Source organism: Mixophyes fleayi, chromosome 3, assembly GCF_038048845.1.
Source record: "Mixophyes fleayi isolate aMixFle1 chromosome 3, aMixFle1.hap1, whole genome shotgun sequence".
In the NCBI taxonomy this organism is placed as follows: domain Eukaryota; kingdom Metazoa; phylum Chordata; class Amphibia; order Anura; family Limnodynastidae; genus Mixophyes; species Mixophyes fleayi.
Window position 1 is genome coordinate 131,868,164 of NC_134404.1, and position 21,490 is coordinate 131,889,653.

Sequence of the window (21,490 nt, forward strand, 5' to 3'; positions counted from 1 at the left end):
TTTTTTAAATTTACGATCTACTTAACATAACCATTATTAACCATTAATTCTTGCCATAATAATTTAGCACTGGGCAAAGAGCAGGTGACATTTATTAGTATACTCACATAACTGGAACAAGTTGGTCCACAGAAAGCTAATATCTTCAGTGCAGTGTCAGATGACGCTCTTTCATCATTTAAAAGAAAAATGGGATTCTGATAAAAATCAATATGCAAAGTAGGTTAAGCTTAGAATGAAAGCAATGAAATAAACCATCCAATTCCAAGACATGCTTTTGGGTGAAAATAACACACAGTCACAAGTTTGTTGAACTGTAATCTTTATTGCTTACAAAACAGTGTTGAAATGGTACAGAGCTACAATAAGACTGATTGATGAGATAAGTCATTCAGGAAGTTATCTTGTGTATCTGTAAAGAAAAAAAAATAAAATAATCAGAAACAATGGATTTTTCACTGTCCATACAGTAAAAAGCTACATTGAACCAGATCAGCAACTAAGGGGTTTATTAGGATCCTTCAACAGATGACAATAAATTTATGCTGTTTATTATATCTTGAATTATCTATGTTACAGTTGAGGGCTTTTGGTTCCTGAAAGGACACCTCGTCATAACATTGTCAGTCACTCTACGCTTGTTTATTACAAGTCCTACAACACAGCAGCCATTATTTCCTACTGTACACTAATAACAAATAGCTGTATGCAAGTTGGCTATGGCTCTATATATATATGGTTATTACCCAGCAGCCTGGATACATAGTTGACCACACAGGACATATAGGGAACAGTTTGCATGTCCCTGCCCCAAATTCCTCAAGTGTGGATTAAATCCTTGTATTGGTTTTGTGAGGTGGTTTTATATTTAATAGCAGAGACATGTGAATATCTTTAGCATTTTCGACTTAAAATGTACTCTGTTACTATGACATTGTTTATATGTGCTTCTATAAACATGATAATTATTGTTCTGTAACAAATTACATCCTTTCTTTATCTACTTGATGAAGGGATATTTTTGGCGGTTTCCTCCAGACCACATTTCATTTTTGTGATGTGTCAGTTTATACATTTATACCTTTTTTATTTTTTAGTCAACCTGAACAAGTGTTATATTTATATTGAAACACATATATGTATTTTTTGCATTGCATAGTTGGAATCAAAGAATGGTGAAAGTCTTAGGATGGAAGTAAGGAAAGATAGGGCCAGGAATGGGCAGAAAGAAATACTTATATATACTTATATGTATTGCTCTAGTGCAGTGGTCAGGGAACAGGGGTAAATTACCCCAAATGGGGTAAAAATGAAATTCCTGGGGGTAATGCTGCCAATTCACATGCTGTCAGTTGGATTGTAGACCCGTTTAAATGTGAAATTGCTGTTGTACCAGAAGAGTCTCAAGGGTTGGCAGAGGGACTTCTTGAGTTTCGGTGCAATAATGAAGCACGTATTGCATTTGAAAACAAAGCAGATCTGTCATATTTTTAGATGTCAACAGCTGCAATGGCATTCAAAATTGCACGAGGAGGCAGTCAAAAAGTTGCTGCCTTTTGCAACAACCTACCTTTGTGAACAAGAATTTTCCACTCTAACTAACATAAAAACAAAGCAGAGAAATCTATTGGACGCTGAAGACTGTATCCAAATTGCTCTGACATCAAAATGACCCAATATTGATGTTCGCGTATCAAAAATGAAGCAACATCATTTCTCCAAAACCTGAAGTTTTGAAGTTGAAGCTTTCAAAGACATTTTTAATAGATTCAATAAAATTTTGAATTCCAATAATTAAGAACATATGATTTCCTTCATTTCAAGTCAAGGGGGTAACGTCGGCGTATCTGAATACATTTTGGGGTAAAAGGTAAAAAAGTTCCCTGACCCCTGCTCTAGTGTGACTTTAGGGGAAAAGACAATGCAGTAAAAGTAAGTTACCTGTGCTCATGTTCAGCTTCTTGGCTGCTGAGAGTGATGTGAATCACTAAATGAGTAGCTGTAACACTAATTGTCTTTTTTATTATTATTTAAATGCATGTGAGGGGAGATTAGTATTTATTTTGTAGAGTTATTAATTTACAAGGTATTATATTATTAATTTATAAGATGGATATATTTAAAATAAGTTAACATTAATGTGAATTGTTACATTAATGTACTGCTTACTATATGCCTTATTCTTTTTTCCTTATTTTAATAAAACAAACATTATTCAAATTATACACACTGTACATTCAATTTATATTATTATTGTGGCAAATATGTTTTTTTACTGATTTGTTCCAAAAACAAATAATGGAGAACCTCTAGAAATCCTGCGTATGCTCCTGTAGCAGGATACTGATCCATGTCCCCCCTGCCACTCAACAACGTTGGGTCACTTGTAATAGTATATTATTGGTGATGTATGGGTGCTGAGAGGATGTGACACACGGATCTCATCTCTGCTGCCCTAGTATGACCAATGTATTATGGAGGGAAACATTGCACAATGGCCTCCTTTGTCCACATGTTTGACTTCAATGTGGTAACCTAAGCTTACATGGTCAATTCCTATAAATAGAATACTTTTGAAAGTAAAAATAGCAAGTTTATCTTAGGAAACCATGTTGTTTTATTAGTCTAAAATTCTGAAAAAGCATTTTACACAGGTATTAGTCGTGTCTGTCATATTATCAGACTTTGGTCAACTACAATTAGACAGAGTTTTGGGATTGGGACAAGTTATGAATTGACACTGCTCCCATCTTTATGGTCCTTGCTGTGGCTCTTCACTCCATAGAAGCATTGGAGGCTTGTAATCAAGATTTGTGGAGATACATCATGTGATTATAAATGCTGCACTTATATTTCCATATTTCCATTCTAATCATCCTGCGGCTAATGTCTGGAGAATAACTGTACATGTGTCATGACCAATTTCATAAGGAAGGCATTTGTCTGGATCAACAATTCCCACTATTGGTAATGAAATCCTCAGAGTTCAGTAAAGTTAGATGATGTTAATCAAACCAATTCATGAACTGGTCAAAGTTAAAATTTGTCAAAAAAGTTAAGTGGGAAATGAGACAAGGGTCTCCATCATGAACTGGGCCATGTTGGCTATAATTATATTAGTCAGGGATGTAAGCCACCAGAGCCTGGGGGAAGTTCTCTATTTCTATTCACTATTTCTCCCAAAAACTAATAGTATAATAACCACAAGTAATATATTGTGAGTGACAATTTATTATCGATCGGTCTACATATATCTGGAAATGTGTAATACAAACCTTTTGTAACATATTCCATTCATTGAAGCATCTGTTTTTTTCCGTTCTATAACTAATATATGCTTGACTGTATCTTGCAATCGGCAGTAAATCTGAAAAATAATACAAATAAATATTAAATAAAATTAAACATTATTTCTCCAGATATTAATATAATAAATTTGAAAAAACAAGTGTACCTGTCACAGCGTTGGCCAGTTTTCCACTTTGACAGAGAGCTGGATCTTCATTAATTTCTCTTGGGGTATGTGAAATACAATTTGTACTCATGTAGAGGAAAAACACACACAAAAAAAACCTCAAAACACAAAGGTTTGATTTTTTTTTTTATTTCTGAACAGTCAGATAAAATGACTTTACAAGTTATATAAATGTCTGAAGTTCTTGTAAGTAGCACATTATAAAAACAAATGACAGCATGACAAGACTAATGTTTTATTTTAGGCTCTAAACCGTGCAGTTAGCCGCACTGGGCCTTCATATTGTACACAGTGCAAGCACCAAGTTCATGCAAGTGCTGATACTCTTTACAAATGCTGCCTGCTGTGCTTGTAAAAGCTGTCAGTGTTTGATATGACAGGAATTTGGTGCGTACTCTTTCTGTTATGTGCAGGCTGATAGAGTAGATAAGTCTTGAGTTTCTAAGGCCATAATGTACAGGTGCACTAAGCTTCCATGTAACATTAGCCTAAATGGAAATTGCTGTGGGCAAGCAATAGATGCAGGTTGAACACTGTGGGACATATTTAATAACATGATGCCATGTGCACACATGTTCTGTAACCCATAACAACCAATCAGATGTTAACTAGAACAATTATAGGTAGACTATGGCTGCTTGCTATGGGATAAAGCATATTTTACCATTCTACACAAGCACCTACTTGATGAGAGGTAATATTTCCTTCACATATGAATGTAATAAAAATATAGTCCCTGACATAACAACAGTCACAGTAAAATTATTAAGCATCTCTGTGTAGCAGTGCAGTGATACAGGCATAGTGATACAGGCTTATACAGGCCATTCAGTTGAGGTTGATGGGGACAGCTTGTGAAACAAAACAACTACGCTGCCTGTATTCTCCCAGGCGTAAGAAGCAATGAGAAGTCGAAGTGGAAATTTAGAAGTGGTGGTAGGGAAAATGTAAGTGACTGAGGTATGATTGTTTTATATTGAAAGCAGTAAGAGAAGTGTCGGTAGGGCATAGCATCGTAGCCCACTTCAACCTCTAGCTAAGAGTAATGAATAGTCACCAAATAATGACACCCCAGGCTGCAATATGGTAATGTTGGAAAAGTCTCTTTGTTGTAGAGGAGAAAAGATAGAGGAAGATGCATGTAAGGCAATCAATTTTGCAGATGATTCAGTGCTTAATATGCAACTAGCAGAAAAGCTACACCAGAGTGTTAAATAATAGAAAATATTTTACTTGGAAGGTTTAGGGAGCTAGGATGGTTCAATATTCAAACTTAACATTGTCAAAATATAATATGTGTCAGTCTGAGTACAATTAAGTTTAACCGAACATTGAAATGTGTCATGATGAGAGAAATGTTAATGGTTATATGTGTTGTTTGTCTCCATGCCACTGTTTATACTTGGTTAGTTATTTCATCTGTGTCTGGTTTGTTTCACTTGGGTTTTTTGGTGAGCAAAAAGTGATCGTTAAAATTTCTGAAAAACAAGTTATGGACCCTAATTTGCATACTAAAATAAAGCCCTGGGGCATAATGATAAAGTGTCAAAAAAATATGGAAAAAATCAGTATAGCGTTCCACTGAAGATGCAGCCTAGTGCATATAAAGAGGATCTGCTATACCTCTAACATAAAATTGAAAAACAGGTATAAATGTACATCTAGTGCTCACTCTGTAGCACAAAAAGGAATGATCAGATCTTCAATCACACTTAACAATGGCTGTGTGCATGGAACATTTTTCTCCTATATGTTACAGTCTTTCAATCTGAAATTAAAACTCATAGCACAAACACATACATAGTGTAGTATGTCACTAATATCATATACAAAGTCCAAAAGCCCGTACCAAGTACCATGTAACTCCTCTTTCAACTGTGGACTATTATATGAAACAGAAAGATCCCCCGGTGCTCTACGTGATGTCCCCAAAGGACTTGTGCTTACAATGTCTCCGATGATAAAGAGCCTTCAATAAAACATATCACATGACTTCATCAGTCTGCTCATGCTGGAGACTTCACCAACGATGAACAGAAAAGAAAAGGGGATCTAGTGTATTATTTGTTTATTGTGCCCAAAACACACTTATAAAAAACTCCTAATTGATAAAAACATAAAAACATAAAACAATCAGCCAGCGATAATAGTAATGCATGGACTCGCACCGGACTTCTATAGATGAAATAGCATTCAGAATGGTTAGAGAATAATCTCAAAGTCCCATGGATCGTCTATCCTTCCAATATTTTCAGTTCCAAGAAGTCGATCCGAGTTTAAACCATCAACGCGTTTTGACTTTATAACACAAGTCTTTGTCAAGGCTGATCACATAAACAAACTTTCCAGCATTTATAGCTGTTCTTCTGATGTAAACAAGGCTTGAGTCCGCTCTACACTTCCGCTTCTGTCAGTCACAGAAGTGTCAACAAAATTGTTCTACTGCATTTACTTCAATGTCTAGACGAGGCTCTGTAATTTGTAATATGCATATCCAGTTGACCGACTTACATTTTTAATAACTGTTTATGCGGAATTCATGCTTGGTTATTAAAAATTATGTTCAGCAATGTTAAATGATGTGTGCGCTATAAATAGGAGCATGATTAAGACTCGTGTTATAGAGTCGAAAAGCGTTGGTGGTTTAAACTCGGACCAACTTCTTGGAACTTTGAAAATATTGAAAGGATAGATGATCCATGGGACTATGAGGTTGTTCTCTGACCATTCTGAATGGTATTTCATCTATAGATGTCCGGTACAAGTCCATTCATTACTATAATTGCTGGGTTATTGTTTTTTTTTTTATGTGTTTATCAACTATGAGTATTTCCATAAGTGTGTTTTGGGCACAATAAAAAGATAATGCACTAGATTCCCTTTTCTTTTCTGTTCATCGTTGATGGAGTCTCCACTTGAGCAGACTGAAGAAGTCATGTGATGTGTTTGATTGAAGGCTCTTTTTCATCGGAGACATTGTAAGCACAGGCCCTTTGGGGACATCACATTTGATGACCACAGGGGTTCTTTCTGTTTCATATAATAGTCCATAACATTGCAGTTATATTTTTGTACAGATTTATTGTGACTTTCAGGTAGGATAGGTTCAAACAGTATTTGTATCTCCAGCTGTTGTACATTAGAATTTCTGATGCAGAATCACAAGTTGCCTTCAACAACATCTCTATTTCTCAGCTCTAGAAGACAAAATGTACAATAATTAATATTAAATAAAGGCTTTGCAAGTAAATATAATGGGTCCTATTCTTTAAAGAACGCAAGTCCAGTTACGCAACATATTTTGCATATTTTCACTTTGCTCATGCATGAAATCGAGACTTGCCAGAAAATACGCACATAAATGACACTTACGACTGCCTACAATTGAAGGGAGGACTGGGGACGGATAGCTCTAATGTAGGCAATGTACAGTAAGGGCATGCCAAGGCCGAACGCACTAAGAAGTGTCCAATTCAAGCTCTGGGCATCTCTGAGGTACGTGTTCTTCAGTCGCATCATTTACACCAGCTACAGGGCAGGTGTAAACATAGAAACATAGAATTTGACAGCAGATAAGAACCATTTGGCCCATATAGTCTGTCCATTGTTTTATTAGCCTATGGTGACTTTAAACCGTATTTGATCCCTTATTCTTTATAAGGATATTCTTATGTCTACCCCAAGCATGTTTAAACTGCTCTACTGTATTAGCCTCTACCACATCTGATGGGAGGCTAGTCCACTTATCTACTACCCTTTTTGTGAAGTAGTTTTTCCTCAAGCTTCCTTTGAACCTACTTCCCTCCAGTTTCAGTGCATGTCCTCGTGTTCTAATACTTCTCTTCCTTTGAAGAAGGTTTCCCTCATGTACCTTGTTCAAACTCTTGATATATTTTAAATTTTCTATCATGTCCTCCCTTTCTCTTCTCTACTCCAAACTATACATATTACGTTCTTTTAGTCTTTCCGGGTAAGTTTTGTGCTGTAGGCCATGCACCATTTTAGTTGCCCTTCTTTGTACAGTTTCCAATGTATTTATATCCTTCTGGAGATATGGCCTCCAGAATTGAACACAGTATTCTAGATGAGGACATACCAATGACCTATACAGTGGGATTATTACTTCTTTCTTTCTGCTACTGATTCCTCTCCCTATGCAACCAAGCATCTGACTTGCCTTCTTTATTGCTTTGTTGCATTGTTTACCTGCCTTTAAGTCACCTAAAATAGTGACTCCTAGATCCCTTTCCTCTTTAGTAGTTTCCATTATAATGCCATTAATACTCTATTTAGCTTTTGGGTTTTTAAGTGCATGATTTTGCATTTATTGTCATTAAACTGTAGTTGCAACTCTCTTGACCATTCCTCTAGTCTATCTAGATCATCAATCATTTGTTCCCTCCTGATGTGTCTACCCTGTTGCATATCTTTGTGTCATCTGTTAAAATGCATACTTTCCCTTCAATACCAATTACAATGTCTTCAATAAAGATATTAAAAAGCACTGGTCCAAGTGCAGATCCTTGGGGTACTCCACTGGTAACCTTTCTCTCCAGTGAATGTACTCCATTTTCTATAACTCTCTGTTTTCTATCCTGCAACCAAGATCCATTCCAACATCTTTAATCCAATCCCAAACTTTCAAATTTAGTTAACAATCTGTGATGTGGGACAGTGTCAAAAGCCTTACCTTAATCTAGATAAGCTATACCTGCAGCCCCTCCTTCATCTATTACTTTCGTCACCCAATCAAAAAGGTCAATAAGATTTGTTTGACATGATCACCCCCAGTAAATCCATGCTGTTTGGGATCCTGTAAATTACTGGATTTGAGATATTTTACAACTTTCTTTTAAGAGTGTTTCCATCCATTTTCCTACTACTGATGTAAGGCTCACTGGTCTGTAGTTGCTCGCCTCTTCCTTGCTTCCACTTTTGTGTAGTGGGACTACATTCGCTCTTTTCCAGTCCTCTGGAATTACTCCTGTAGCTAGTGACTGATTGAATAATTCTGTTAATGGTGTTACCAACAACTCTTTAAGCTCTTTTAGTATCCTTGGATGTATCCCATCTGGCACCATTGATTTATCCACTTTCAGTTTTTAGTGCTCTGTTAGGACCTTTGCCTCTGTATCTACCTCATTTTTATGAGTATACTTGCAACTTAACTGTGGTCCTTTTCCCACTCTTTTTGTAGTGAATACAGAGGAAAAATAATTATTAAGAGGGTCTGCAATTACCTTGTCTCCCTCAACAAGACTCTCACTCTTTGTCTTTAGTCTTATTATTCCTCCTTTTGTTTTCCTTCTTTCACTTATATACCGGAAAAAAAGGTTTTGCCCCCTACTGACTGGGCCATATTCTCTTCAGCTTGTGCCTTTGCACATCTAATTACCTTCTTAGCCTTTCTCTGGCTAGCAAGATACACCTCTTTGTCTTCATTATTCTGAGTCTGCTTATATTTCATAAAGGCCATCTTTTTTTCTTTCACAATACTTGCTACTTCTTTTGCAAACCACACTGGCTTCCTTTTCCTTGTACTTTTCTTAACCCTTTTGATACAAAGGTCTGCTGTTTAAGTATTGCACCTTTTAATTTTTCCCAATTCTCCTGCACTCCTTTCAAGTTCATCCACTCTGCAAAACAGTCACTTAAACTCTTCTACTCTGCCAAAGAGTCACTTACACTCTTGTAAGTGCCGATTACTAGTGGTGATGGTCGTGTATGCATGCCGCAACATGAGTTTGCAGTTAGGAGCAACTGTATAAATCATTTTATATACTTTATGCATTGAGAACATCCCGATACATGTAATTGATGTAAAAAAATTATAAAAAAAAAATGTATTTTCCTTAATAATTATATTTTTAACAGCTCTTTTGGTACTTTATATTCTGCACTGTGTTGTGTCTCAATACAGCAAGTGCCGTATATCCATAGCGTACCTATACCTGTATTCAACAAGAGAGGTTTCTTCAGATCCGCTTGTAGTTGAATACGGTGTGTATGCCTGAATTATGTGCGTGTTTTTAAAAACGGGAAGTACATTCAATTTGCATAACTTTATGAATCAGGCCCGATGTGAATAAAGATTTTTTTTGTGAAAACTACTTACCATGCACAGTTTCTGAGTTATAGATTTCGCCTTCTGCCAGTCAACTACACAAATGTTTGCACTGCACATCTTAGGTGGAAGACATTACAAATTAATTTTCTGCAAATGACCAGCTCAGACATCAAGCTAAATCCATAGAAGTGATGGGATCAGATGTGTTGCCTTTTCTAAAAAGAGAACACTAGAACACACAATATTATAATTTCAATGTATAACAATTTTCAGGAAAATACATTTACTGTTTCATCCTTCATGTGAATGAATTAGTAATATATTAGCTATTATTAAAGAAAAAGTATACAGTCGTTCAGAAAAAATAGTATTACAATTGTATTACACTGTGAAACACCAGTAAAATAATAGAAAATATACTGTCATAGGAAACAAAATAATATTTTTTAGTGGGAATTCTAGTAATATATATATACATAGACATATAAATAAAATATAAATAAAATAATTTGTGTTTTACATTGTTATAATAACAGATGTCATCAGATATATTTAGGCAGTTCATTAGTATTCATTAGAAACATGATTACAATGTAACATATCCCTTAATGTAGTGTAGTATATCTTACCAATAGATATATTATTCTAAGCTTCATACCCTTGAATAGAAATTTATAGACAGTCATTATTATTCCCAGTACTAAGAGTATTATTTGATTTGTGAGATATTAAAGCCTTGGAGGGACCTGGCTGCACAAAATATGGCTTATAATGTAAAAATGTTTAAACTGTACTTCACTTCGTTCAAACTTCTTGTCTACTCTAAAATATTTATTCAGCAAAGAAATATTGTGCTAAAATCTAATAGCCAGCATAGGCAAGAATGTGGTGGTAATGGCAAATCATTTTAAACAAGTTGGATTCATGAACTTTGTTTAAGACAGTTCTGAATTTGATCCCAATCTTTCTGCATCAGGAGCCTCACATCACTACTTTGCTGCATCATCTAGCTCTTAGCCTGTGACTTTTGCTTACCTCCATTCCCCATCTCACATCACTACATTACCAGTCACACAATACAGCCCTGTCTTCATTTGTGCAATCACACAAGTGGACAGATCTTGTCTTCTACATTATCAGCACATCCGTTTCTTGAAACACCCTGAGCTACTGTGAATGTTCTTCTGGCCTTATTGGCTGCAGGTTGTTTTGGATGAAGATTGAGGGCCTCATTTAGAGTCAGATGCAATGTGCGCCTAAGATGCACATTGCAAGAGCAGGAGTGGGAGTGTGCCTCAGCTTGGTAGGGTATTACGAGTGGCATGTAACCCCAGTTGCATCCCATTCGTAATACCCTACTGAGCTAGCTAACTACTTGCGCCACCTAATTCCTGCCGCACTTTTCAGTCTTTTTTGACATGTGTTCCATCTGTGTCTTGATCCGTCTAGGGCTGTTTTTGCAGGCAGACGCCCATAGTATCTAAATAATTCACAGTCACGCCCTTTCCCTCGTACTGAGACGCAAGTTGTATTCATGAACTTTGTTTGAGACAGACATGTGTTCCATCTGTGTCTGTGTCTTGATCCGTCTTGGGCTGTGTCTGAAAAGGAGACGGAACTGATGCTTACTGCGCATGCGCGTCAGTGGAAATGTGCACAATGCATCTGAAATGGACATTGCGCCCCACTCTAAATGAGGCCCTGAGTCTTATACTTGTAGTTGCAGCATGATCATATTAAGGTTTACTCTCTAGCAACTGAAATGTATACTGTAATGCTGACATGTTCAAGGTCAAAGAATTGTGCATAATTCGGCTATCATCTGGTTAGTGATAACATTGTCCATCATGTTAAATTTCTCTTTTGAAAAAATAAATTTACTGTGTGACAAAATATAACTCCTACTTATGTGGATTACAGCTATGGTGGCCTGAATGGTGGAAATCCTCAGCATGTATAATTATGTATATATTATATTCTTGGTCCATCTGAAAGAGTGTTCAATGTATCTGTTTCCCTGTAAGGAAGAAAAATAAACAAAATCTATTAGTTCAAAAGCCATTTTAAGTTTCATTTGCATGTGTTAAAATGTAATATTAAAGACCAACAGCAGACTTAAAACATATATTTGTAGCACTCAAAAAACAGAACAATAGCAATGACCGCCAAGTAGAAAAAAACCCCAGGAAAAATAGTTATAAGACATTACATTACAAGGGACTTCAGTTGATACAGTCCATGAACAAATATATTTACTCTGCTGTTAAGACCTTCTGTTTAATTTTTTTTTAATTCAATATTTGCCTGCATAAAGTAACAATGAAAAATGAAAACATTGAAAGCACTGGTTACAATATCTCCTGTTCCGCACTATTATTTCTAACTGTTTTAAATTTTACACCTGCATTATCCCTATTTATCCCTATTTTTGCCCCAAAACACATCCCCAAAGCCATGGAATTTCATTTTATTTCTTGTTTTACTGCCCTACCTCATCACACCCTTTTCTTCAAAATCCTGTACATAAGGTACCCCCTTTCCCCATATCAAAAATACAACACTACCCACCTTCAAATCACAATCAATAGGCCACTAAACCTAAAATACAGTACAGGATAAAAAAACATAATGTAAAATGTTAAATTTTTTTTTTTTAACTGTTTATTTTGAAAAATAGCCAACATATACAGATAACAATCAACAATTAATACATTAATTGGTAAAAGACAAAAACAGAGAGCGGTACCTGTCATGGGCATATGTAAAAGAAGCTAAAAATACTTGAGTCGGGAATATATAACATAGCCAGATGTTGTCAATAAACAGACAGGTGAGTATACAATTGTTATCCAGAACACTCAAGAAACTATAACATTTTATAACAATATAATGTGGGGATGGGATGGGGTGGGGGGGGCACTGGTCGACACCGAAACTGAAAGAAAAAGAGGACACACTTCCCAATTATACGCACAGTTCCTTGTCCCTATCTTTCCCTTTTTAAGAGGAGAAACAAATAACTAGAAAAGTGGCCCTACGCGTTTCATTGGGGATTACTACTTAGATTCTCTGGGAAGGGAAGCAGCATCAAGAGCCAAGAGTCAGGCCACTTATGAACGTAGGGAGTCTTTTTAGGAGAAAGGAATTGGTGCAAGAGGTATGGGGTTATAAGTAAAGCCAGGGAGCCCAAACCTGGTGAAATTTATCATCCGTATCATGTAGGTGGTATGTAATCTGTTCCATCCGGACAATGAACCAAATATAAGATCGTAGGGCCACCAGAGTGGGGGGTTCAGCTTGTTTCCAAGACTTAGCTACTAGGCCTTGCGCAGCAGCCAGGACATGAGAGGCCAATTTCGCAGACTGTCTATCATCATCAATCAGTGGGTAACAGAGAAGAAAAGACCATGGGTCTTTCCGGACAGGGCATGGAAGGAGGGAGGAGAGGAGGGTCCTAACTCAATCCCAAAAGGAGGATATTTTAGGACAGGACCACCAAATATGTAAAAAGGAGCCCGTCTGGCCACAACCCCGCCAACATAATGGAGAGCTAGAGGGAAACATTTTAGTGAGTTTATCAGGCGTATAGTACCATCTATAGTATACTTTATATGTGTTCTCCTTCACCAAAGTGGAAATAGAGCTGGTGGCAACTTGGTCCCTTATGATTTCCCATTAATCCTTCTCTGGGGGGGCCCAGATCTCTCTCCCACTCCCTCTCGTGCCTACCACCCGGGGGCAAAATTACATTGAGAATCAGGCTGTAGATAGAGGAGATCATGCCCCTACCCAAGGGTGAGGAGAGGCATAGAGATTCAAAGGGAGACCTAAGAGTGGGGAGAGGAGCCCCCCCGAGGAGAGAGCCCTCAAAGTGTCGTAATTGGAAATACTCGTAGAATTTAGGATGGAGACTTGGATATTTAGAGTGTAGGCCATCCCAGGAGATAAAGGCCCCCTGAGATAGTAGGTCTCCAACAAATCAAATTCCCGCAGTGACCCAGGGACCATAGAAAGCAGAGGAGAGGCCAGGAGAAAAGGCAGGGTTACCCCAAAGAGGTAGGACAGTAAGAGAGGACACTGGTATCTTGAGATGGGGATGGCAGGTCTCCCATATTGCAGCTGAGAATAGAAGGCTAGGGCATTGGGAAGTGAGGGGAAATCTAGTTTGTTTTGTGAGACCCCATATACAGGACAAAATTGGAAAATTAAGATAAGCGGATTCGATGTCAACCTACGACAGTCCAGCGGGGGGGGCAAAGGAGGCTACGATCTGGCTCAGATGAGCTGCCCAATAGTATATTTTCAAATCCGGGAAACCTCTACCACCACCTCTGGTGGGTCTTTTTAAGAGAGCCAACTTAATCCTGGGAGACCGGCCGTTCCAGATAAACCTAGAGAGACATTTTTGGATAGATGCCAGATCCGAAAGGGGAACTCGGACAGGAAGGGTCTGGAGATAATAGAGGAGCTTAGGAAGGAGGTTCATCTTGACAGAGATGATCCTGCCCAGCCACGAAATGATCAGTGAGCGCCAGGAGAGCAATTCAGATTTGATCTTAGCAAAGAGGGCCGGGTAGTTCTCTCGGTAGAGGGAGTCATAGGAGTCTGTAATGAAGATACCTAAGTATTTAATTTTCTTTCTCTGCCACAGAAAGTTAAAGCGGGAGGTGAGTACCAGTCCTTCAGGGGAGGGAATATTAAGGAGGAGAGCTTCCGATTTTGTAATGTTGATCTTGTACCCCGAAAGGTGGCCATAATGATGTAGTATGCTAAAGAGTCCAGGAAGAGACTTCTCAGGTTGCAGGAGAGTCAGAAGGACATCGTCCGCAAAGAGAGAGAGCTTACTCTCCAGCTTCCCCGTCCGTACACCCTGTATGTTCAGGCAGGCCCGGATTTAGGCTGCAAGAGGTTCTATAACAAGGGCAAAGATGAGAGGAGACAGGGGGCATCCCTGGCGTGTACCGTTAGATATGGCGATAAGGTCAGAGGGAGAGCCGTTAATCATGACTCTTGCGGAAGGTCAAGAATATAAGGCTTGAATACCCGTGAGGAGGTTGCCTGAAATCCCAAACGCAGACAAGGCCTGGGACATAAAGCTCCAGGAGATCCTGTCAAAAGCCTTCTCGGCATCAAGGGAGAGAACAATGGCCGGGGTCTTCCTGGTATTAATGATATGAATCAGATCAACGACTCTCCTGGTGTTGTCTCTGGCCTGACGCCCCGGTATAAAGCCAACTTGGTCAAAATGTATAAGGGAGGGAAGGACCGAATTTAGTCTATTGGCCAAAATTTTTGCATATAATTTGACATCTATATTAAGCAGGGAGATAGGGCGATAACTGGCGCAGTCATGCACATCTTTACCCTCTTTATTGAATGATGGAGATCCAAGCCTCCAAGGAATCCCGAGACCAGGAACCCCCCGTCAGGACTGAGTTGAATAGGGTGTGCAAGCGTGGGACCAGGAGGCCAGCAAACTTCTTATAGTACACAGCAGTAAAGCCGTCTGGCCCCGGAGCCTTTCCTGTTTTTTCTGAGACTTTATGGTTTGTACAATTTCATCACTAGTAATCTCAGCCCCCAGAAGAGTACTAGCCTGTGGAGAGAGTTTCGGAAGCTTAGCAGAGGAAAGAAAAGATTCAATCAGCTGCGAGTGTTGTTGGGAGACTAAGGGATCGGACGGTTGGGGCAGGTTGTAGAGTTTAGTGTAATAGGATTGGAAGGCAGCTCGAATACGCTGAGGGTCATATTGTAAAGTTCCATCGGAGTCCCTGATAGCCAGGAGATTCCGGGCCGCTATCCTAGCTCTAAGTTTGGTGGCCAGCAATCTATCGGCCTTATCGCCCTTTTCATAGTAACGCTGATTGAGCCACTTCAGATTGTTGGCAACTTGGTGAGATAGCAGGAGATTTAATTCACCATGGACAGAAGCAATTTCCTGGAGAACCAAGAGATCAGGGTTCAATTTGTGCCGTTGCTCTAAGGCTCTCAGCGAGTCCGTCAATTGGATAGTTTTAGCCAAACGGAAACGCTTAGTCCGAGCCGCTAAAGCAACAAGATGACCCCGTATTACAGCCTTATGGGCATCCCAGAGAGTCATAGGAGAGATCTCAGGGGTATCGTTGATCTCAAAGTATTCAGAGAGAAGAGAATTTAGGTGGGTTATGGTTTCTTTATCATGTAGGAATGATTTGTTGATTCTCCAGGTTGCTCTAGGAGGGTGGTGAGCAAGGGAAGTGAGTGCAGCAGAGACAGGGGCATTGTCTGACCAGGTAACAGGGACAATTTGGGAAGAGCAAAGTTTAAGAGTGAGGTCGTGGCTGAGCAGGATCATGTCAATCCGGGAGTAGGTATTATGCGAAGGAGAAAAAAAGGTATAGTCCCTGGCCAGAGGGTCCAATACTCTCCATGAGTCATATAAATTATGGAGTTTTAGAAAAGCCTGCAAGGCAGCTGTGATGTGGGCATCTCTCCTCGAGGGAGAAGAGGAGGGGCTTATGGAACGGTCTATAGTCGGGGCTAGGACTGCGTTGAAGTCTCCAGCGACCATGAGATCACCCTGACGAACACGCGCTAACAAAGAACCCAGTTTTTTGAACCCAGGTTCACTAGAGTACAGGGGAGATTAATCAGAGTGCCTATGAGGATCAGGAATCTACCTTCCTTATCTTTATGAGAGTCATGTAGCTCAAAATTTAAATGGCGTGCAAACAGAATTGCTACACCTCGCTTTTTCTGCCTAAGGTCACATGCATGAAATGTCAGAGGAAATTTTCTGGAGCGAAGCTCGGGGTGGAGATGTTGGACAAAGTGAGTTTCTTGTAGGAATATCAGGTCTCCTTTTAGAGATTTAAGAGAGGAATGGAGTTTAGCTCGCTTCTGGGGGGAGTTGAGGCCCTTGACATTATAGGAGATAAGGTTAAGGGTCATAGGAAGATCAATGAGGGGAGCGCTAGAGACCAGAAGAGGGAAGAGATGTCAGCGGAGCGGAGAAAAAAGGAAGAATGTACAGGAACTGAGCTGGTAAGTGGCGACCAGTGAGGAAAGGGAGGGGCGAACCAAAGGTTAAGGGTACAAGGGGATCGACATAGCGGACCAAAGTCCACTTGTCACAAATGCTGGTAAAGGATAGGACGTGATGGACGAGCCATCAGGGAGGGCAGCGTAGAGCCCTAGGCTCTAAGGGGGGTGGTAGACTAGTAGCAACCACAAAAGAAAGCGGAGGGCCGGGGGACCCAGGAAGGGAGCCCGAGAGACCAATTTAGTGTTTAAGACCTATTGAGGAGGAGGGGAGTGGGGAGAATATAAGGAGAATACTGACTCCAATGGTAGGGGAGGGAAAGGGGGAATGCATGGAAGGAGGAAACAGAGGTAATAATTATAATCAAAAAACATATTATATGAGGTAGGAGATAGCTCAATAACACTAGGCATATCATAGTAGGCACATGTGAGGCCATCAGGTGTGGCCCAATAAAAGAGCTATCAAAAGAGAATCAAATAGACAACATAATAACCGTAAATACAACATAAAGACAATTAAAACAAAACATCACCGCAGCTTGTCGGAGGCGAAAGCAGGAACTGTAGCTTGTGTATCATCAGTACCTCGTCCCACCTAGAAGGAGATACACAAAACAATAACCCGCCTTCTCAAGGGGTAGGCAGGAACAAGGCAACAGGTAGTATAAGGCATTATTGTGTCCGGCGCCATCATTACAGAGTTAGTGTAGTAGACAATGAGGGGCGATTTCCGCGGACATGGGAGTCTTGAATTCTATGTCCCAATTATAGAACTATGTCCGGAAGTTGCGAGGGCCACATCAAGACACATCATAGATGGTAGTGCGGCCGCACTTTGAAGAAGAAGCAGGGATGGGAGCTTGTCGGTCAGGGATCCGCAGATTGCGGTTTGGAGTGGCGAGGGACAGTTGACCAGTCTCTGCGCGAAGGCCTTTGTGCTCTCGGTGTGGCGGGGCCCGGCACATTAGCAAGGGCTTGAGAAGCTCCAGGGGAGGCTTGTTGATTCAGACCAATCTTTCGTAGGAGGTCCCATGCTTCGCCTAAACTTTTGGCTGACAGTTGCTGGTTCTGGTGCCACAAATAGAGACGAAAGGGGAACCCCCAGTGATATCTGATGTTATTCTCTCTGAGGATTGAGGTGACAGGCTGGAGTTCCCGTCTCCGAGATAAGGTGGTGGGAGAGAGTTCTTGGAAGATTTGAAGGATAAGGAAGGAAGCTTTCTAGCCGCTTGCAGGACAGCCTCTTTGGTTGTGAAATAATGAAGACGGAGGATAACGGAGGATAACGTCTCTAGGTGAAGATTGATCTGATGGACGAGGTTTAAGAGCCCTGTGGGCTCTATCCAGCAGGAATTGATCTTCCGGGACTTCTGGAGCAAGCTGGGAGAATAGTTTCCGGAGATAGGAGTCCAGGTGTACCGATTCAACGGATTCTGGGACGCCTTTAATTCGGAGGTTATTTCTCCGGACTCTATTGTCCATATCTTCTTGATGTTCATGGATATTATCGAGCTCCTGGCGGATTTGAGTTAGATTATCAGTCGTAGTTTCTTGACTCGAGACAACCTCATCCATCTTCCTCTCAATATGGTCCGTGCGAGAACTTAGCGAGGTCACCTCTGATCTCAGACTATGAAGAGCGTGTTGGACTTCAGCATGGACCGAAGAACGAAGCTCCTTCATTTCTTTGATCAAGGAGAGGAAGTCTTTTTTAGTAACTGGAGCGGAGACATCTTCATCAGAGTCAGAATCCTCAGCAGAGGCCGCTTGTTCCGTTCCAGAGACTGAGGCGGACTTATTAGGGTAATATTGATGGATAACAACCAACAAAACAGTCACCTGGCGCTAAGAAAGTTTCATTTAAAAAATGGAAAACACTCAGTGGAATCAGATAACGCAGCTGTACAAGGATGGTGTCACATCCCAAAACAGAGGATATCAAATAAATGAAAAATAAAACAGCGCTGGAAAATGATTCCAGAGTAGTGAATCTCACTCAATGATTTAAGTGATAAGTAAATAACTATCCAGGGCAATCTGGAATATAGTACAACGTTTTATTACACAATAAAAAATCACAAATCACATTCTTCAATAAAAAGGTGTAATAAAATTCAAAAATGAACAGTAGAGAGATGTATGTATTAATTGAGAACCATTATTTGTTACATCAAGTGCAACGTCAATAGAGATAATAAGGTTGTAAGGACCATCAATCCCATTAGCAATAAACCACTAATGGAAATCGGTAGTGGGAGTAAAGTAACTCTTTGAATTTATGAGCATAGACAGATCCTAGCTAATTCCTATTTCAAGGGAAAAGCGTTTAGAATATCATGATTCTGCTGTAGACATTTAGGATTGGTATATTAATTCCTCCACAAGACAAATAACGTTCCAGGTAGAATGTGTATGATAGCCGTAGATGGAACAAATATATTAAACGGAGCTTAGGAGATATTTCTAAAGGTTCAGTCAAGTGTGTAATGTAGCAGGAGAAACTCCCCGCAGTAGCTCCGATATCTCTCCTCCAGATAACTGACACTATGTGTCTACTGAAATATACGCATAGCCATCCAAACAAATAAACTATTGAAGCCACGGAGATTTGCCAGTAATTGAGATGGATCGGGAGAAATTAGCAAATTATGCACTTACAGTCTCTCTGTTGTCGATCCACACAGATCACAAACTCACGCTGGCTTTCCGCTGGCTCTCCAATTCACGTTTAGCTAAAATGAGCTCCTAATGGTGTTGCAGGTGCGCACCTGTATAGATTCCATGTAGCAGAAAAACGGCTGAAAAGAGTTCCTGTTGTAGATCGTCTAGTTCATTCAGAAGACAATCAATAAGTGTAGATAGGTGTAGAATCAGATGAATTGTAGGCAACGCGTTTCGTCCACCACATGTGGACTTTCTCAAGCCTCTTAAACTTCCATGTCTCTGATTCCTTAAATGTATCTCTGATTCCAATCTCATTGGATACCGCACATTCATTGCCTAATTAGGCTTAATGATAGCACTCCCCTTCGGTGAATATCATGATGGGGTAGTCTCTATTCATTTTTGTTGTTTATTTTTCCTTTTTCATCCTTTATATATACTTTCTTATACTATCATTTGTATTTCTTATATCTCTTATATTTTATATTTTATATTTGTATAGAGTTTTTATCTTCTCATCTCTTTCTAGAATAAACAATATACATAGACCCAACATGCATATATGTATATTAATATAAAAATAAAAATAATAATAATAATAATAGTAATAATAATACATATATAAAAAAATATATGTTAAAATATAAATAAAGAATAGAAAATAAAAAATAATAAAATATAAATAATAAATAATAAATAAATAAACAAAAAATAAAAAACATAAATTAAATATAAATAAATTCATAAATTCCTCATACGAGAATTCTACATCGTTATCTATTGCCCTGGATATTAGGATAAATACCTAAGAAGTACATTCAATAATACAATGAAACCGTACATGTACATATATAGTATAGTATGAACTGAAATAAAATTTAATTTAAAATAAAATAATGCCGATACTCATGTATTCTTTTTAACATTGCCAATCATTAAATTCAATCGTCTCATTGAGGCCTTCAGGGTACATAGTTTGTAATCTAAAAATCCACATAGCCTCACTCCGGCACAGTTTGCTATACCTATCACCCCCCCCTAAAGGTACACTCTATTTTCTCTAATCCTATAAGAGTGATATGGGATGGATCACTATTGTGTTTCTCAGCGAAGTGTTTAGAAACCCCATGTGTCAAAACTCCTTTCATAATGTTTAAACGATGCTCTCTGAATCTATTTTTTAATGGGCGAGTGGTCCTTCCCACGTATTGAAGGCCACACAGGCACTTCAACACGTACACCACATAAACTGTTTCACAGTTAATGAATTGGGTGATTTTATATTCTGTCTTGTTAGTGGTGGATATAACTTCTTTTGCCCCATTGACAATATGTTTGCACGTAAGGCAAACTTTCTTATTACATCTGAAGCAACCTCCAGGTTTTGATGGTATCCAGGATGGTTCTATGTTTAACTTCATTTCAGGTTTAAAGAAACTAGGGGCCAAAAAGTTCTTTAGATTACGATTCTTTCTAAATACAATATTAGGTCTCTCTCCTATCAAGTCCCGTAGGATATTATCTTGTTTTAGAAACCTGAAATTATCCCCGATGATTTTCTTAATAGTCATGGATTTACTATTAAATTTTGAGACAAAACATAATGAATTATTCTGTCCCCAAATTCTCCCCTTATCTTTCTTTTCTGTTTTTGGGATTAGAAGATCTTTTCTATTTTTACTGAAAGCAGAATTCTTTGCTTCTTCAACCAATGCTATTGGATACCCTCTATCTGTAAAGTTTTGTTGTAATATGTTTGCTTGAGTTTCAAAATCTTCCAACCTGGTACAGTTTCTACGGATTCTACTCATTTGTCCTTTGGGGATATTATTCACCCAAGGGCGGTGATGGCCACTGGTGTAGTGCAAATATGAGTTAGAATCCACCGGTTTACTATAGTTATTGGATATAATTCTATCATCTTCCAAAGAGAAGGTCACATCCAAAAAATTGAATAATATTGATGGATACCCTTCGAATGAAGTTTTTTGTTTTTCGGCATAGCTAAGCAGAGTAGGGTCAAAGATGAAGAAGGATTCGGGGAAGGTAGGTCAAATACAGCAACGTTTCGAGCGGAAAATTTGATCAGAAAAGGCCCCTCGGGATTAAAGTAACCGTTACATCACAGCTACATAGGAGATGGGGACCCCAGCCATCCTCTGGGGGCCAGATGTGGAGTTAAAACATACGTGCAGACTCTTGTATGTAGAGCAGCTCGGGCAGGTGTAAGAAGACGCTTCTAGTTGCCTCCAAACGTGTTG

At 39.0% G+C, this 21,490-nt stretch overlaps 1 long non-coding RNA gene across 1 annotated transcript in view; it reads right to left on the minus strand.

The window, feature by feature from the left end:
- Positions 1–6,446: 6,446 nt before the first annotated feature.
- The window catches only part of LOC142142778 (uncharacterized), a 486,911-nt gene continuing 471,867 nt past the window's right edge, over positions 6,447–21,490 (minus strand). Inside the window, exons 2-3 of the long non-coding RNA XR_012689327.1 lie at positions 9,591–9,659; positions 6,447–6,672 (exon numbers count right to left, since the gene is read on the minus strand). This is a non-coding gene — a long non-coding RNA (uncharacterized LOC142142778). The remainder of the gene's footprint in view (positions 6,673–9,590; positions 9,660–21,490) is intronic.